This window comes from Hippopotamus amphibius, chromosome 15 (assembly GCF_030028045.1).
Source record: "Hippopotamus amphibius kiboko isolate mHipAmp2 chromosome 15, mHipAmp2.hap2, whole genome shotgun sequence".
Classification (NCBI taxonomy): Eukaryota; Metazoa; Chordata; class Mammalia; order Artiodactyla; family Hippopotamidae; genus Hippopotamus; species Hippopotamus amphibius.
In genome coordinates this window covers 65,845,691-65,849,267 of record NC_080200.1, presented here as the reverse complement: position 1 = coordinate 65,849,267, position 3,577 = coordinate 65,845,691, and positions in this window count along the sequence as shown.

Here is a 3,577-nt window from a genome sequence, read left to right as displayed (position 1 = left end):
TTTCATACTTTTTGTGTCTGTAAGTTCAGTTGTGTCTCATAAATCCTATATAGTTGGATTTTAAAAACTCAATCTAGTAGTCTCTAAGTTTCACTGTTGAGTTTAGTTTGTTTACTTTTACTCTATTTAATTGTATTTTTGGAGTTGTCCTCCCACTGTCTTGAAATTGTCAATAATTTTGAGAAAGAGGCTCTGCATTTTCATTGTGAGCTGAGCCTTACAGACTCTGTGTTCCGTCCTGTGGAAGAGGAATCGTGCGGCTGTGAGAGAAGCTGGCAGCAGCCCTGGGAGTGGATGTGAGTCAGCTGGGCTGGGCTTCTCTCGGGAGCCCTGGACATTTTCTTTCCTGCTGGCCATCAATTCTGTTCTGATGCTAGATTTTCTTTTAGAATGGAATTTATGGAGCAGTTAATGTGGGAGTGGATTGTGCAAACAGAAAGGCATTTAGTCTTGACATTAACACTGTGAGCTGAATTATTATTATCCCAGTAAATGGAAGCTCAGACGTTAAGCAGCTCACAGGACTCAACACTGGAAACGGCAGGGCCCTGGTCCAACCCCAGGCCTGGAACACGACCCTACCCCTCTGATCCACAGTGGTTTCCTTACCTGGGTTTAGCAAAATGCTTATTCCAGGATTAGTTTTCTGATGAGCCCCGTGTCCTCTCAGCTCCTGTTTGCTGTGTCTGCTTCTCCAAAAGCTCTTACCTCTGTGTTCGGTTTAGGGTTTGATAACATCCAATGCCAGTGGCTCCAGCCACATGTTCAGCAGGAAGGACTCGACCTCCCTCGCCATAAGGATGTCCGTGCATCTTTGCGGCTCACGTCCGCCCGCATCTCAGCAGCCTGCATTTCTACGTATTAAACCTCCCTGTAGTTTCTTGGGGGTCTCCTGCTTCCCTCCAGGAAGACCCCAGCTCCTGGCTCCACCCACCTTCCTTACTCTGTTCAGAAATATTTCACTGAGCTGACCTCCAGACCAATCCAAACACATTTTGGTTTTGACCCCCAAGTTCTCCTCAAATTCTCCCCAAATAGGAGCTGCCGCTCTGGAGAACGCTGGTTTGCTCTCAAGATTATTCTTGCTAGTGGCCCTCTCTTTCTGTTTTACAGTTTACAGTTAAACTCCCTTCCCTGGTTCTCGCCTGGGTACATCGAATGTTTCCTGTTTTGACCTGTTTCTAGCAATGGGGCCGCAGACTCTTTTTTTGAAAATCCACAAGGCAATTCACTGTTAGCTTGTTCTTCCGCCCTCTCTGAATCTGGAATCAGCTCAGGTCCTGTTATGGGACCCTCACTCCTTTGCAACCACCCAGTAACACAACCCTCACAAAGACAGGCAAATAATATGCATACACGTGCGCAAACACACACACACACACACACACACACACACACACACTGCATACAGTCCGTTCCCTCCAGCAGCCCAAAGGCTGAATCATTTCCCGCAGAAGCCACGACAGGCTTTTCCACGGACCTGTCCTGCAGGAGGAATTGTCTTACAGAATCCATCCTATTCCCAAAGGACCTGACACAATTTCAATTTTGATATCTTTCTATGCTGATACCTATTAGATTATAAACTCTGAAAACTATGCTTTCAAGTCCTTTGGAACCACTGTACAAGCTGGTCTATCACTGGTGCTTAGTAAATGCTTACATAGGTGAATTTCAGCTGCTCAGAGCCTCCAACTAGAAAACCTTTAAAAGGCTGGCATAGCCTCAGCCTTGTAAAGGAGCAGTGAGTTTTCCGTAATTACAAGCTAAGCTTCACACCAGCTCAACACATTCTTAAAGTGTAGATGGTGCTGTTTTAGTCTGTTGTATTATACAAGTTTTTATATAAATTTACAGACTCCGTGTGGGCATTGCATAAGTCATTGTTCTTAACGCTGTGTTCATAACCGTTTCTTAATGTCTCATTCAACATACATAAAACTGAAATTGATCAGTTACCATGATCCCAGATTGGCCAGCCTCTTTCTCAGGAATAAGTACTTTCCATGTTATGCAGAGTAGATTTTTAATGTAATATGTTAATACCCTTCTTTATATGCACTTAGCAATTTGTTGTTTGAAAGTTCTTGGATTTCTCTTTTAAATGAAATACTCTTGGTAATGCATTAAGATCTGGTGTTTTATTATTTTTGTTTCTCCCACCCTTCTTCTTACATTATGTCTGAATTCCTTAATTTTTTTCCCCTGTTATATGGCAAGTGTTAAATTGCTGCCTGTAATAGAGTGTGTTAATTATTCCTGATGAAATGTACCAGCCTGAGAGTGGTCAGCTAATTTAGTAATATTCATAGGATGTGCAGTTTTTTAGTCTCCTTTTCTCATTTTCACCTTTTAAATACTTTTTGCTGGTTGTCTGCCCTGCACTGATATCCTGCCTTTAAAGTGAGACAGAGTTTATTGTCATATTTGCTGAAGGGGAAACATTTGTTCCCATCATGAATATGCTAGTGTTTTAGGGATTAGAATTGTAGATAACTTTAAAATAGAGCATTATTTTTAAATGTAGTGACAGGCTGAGCTGGTATGCTTGCAAAGATCAGGAATCAGGTTTCTTTCTTTTTGTAGCTTATGACACAATTTTATTTTTCATCCGCCTTCCTTAGGACTCCATCTTTCTTTTTTTTTTTTTAAATCTAGGTATACTAATCCACATTAAAAAACAACAACAACAGCAAAAAGCAGCTGGAGACCAAATATAAGTTGTTACTTGATATTATTTGAGATTGTTTCTCTGAGAACTAGAACAGCAAAATAACCACTTCAGAATAAGATAAATAAAATTTTATTCAATAAGAGGCCATGAACAGTTAAAATTTGAGCTTCAGTTTCATAGAATATAGTCTGGAAAGGGCAGAGAACAGAGGGCTGTTTAAGGATTTATAGACACAGGTAGGGATGGGCACCAGGCTGGCATTTGGAACACGGAGCTTGGTCTCCAAGAGGAAGAAGCAGATTTGGGAACAGGAAAGCTCAGCCACCCAGAGGAGGGAGCTGGGGCTGGAAGACATGCTGCCTGCCTGCCCCGCTCCCCCTCAGCCCCAGCTGCCTCTGTCCAAGCCAAGGAGGTGCTGAAGACAGAGAGGGTGAGCGCGCTGCTGTGAAGAGGAAGAGCTCAAACACTCGTCAAAGGCAGGCTTCACTCAGTACTGTTTCAGGAGGAAGCTTCAGTAAAACTGAGCCCAAATCCAAACACAGCAAACAGCTGGGGATTTATAGCCAAGGACAAGGGCAAGGAGTCGGTGGAAGGAAAAGTACTTAAAGAGACAACAAAGGTAGGGGGTTTTGCTAAACTGTAAGAGGATTCAGGCCAAAGGCAGGCCAAGACTTAGACATCAAGCATGGAGGTGAGGGGCCTGATCAGATATCAAGGATGCGGGACACTTGCTCAACTGACTTAGCAGGATTCTTGCTCAAACTGGGCCATGCAGGCTGAGGTCAGTCCGAGGATGAAGCCTCTTTGACAAAAGGGCTCAATGGAGCCTGTCTAAAGTTTGATCAAGGAAAGTCTTTGTCACTATGGTGAACAGCTGAACAGGGAGCAGGAGGAAGGCTGGGG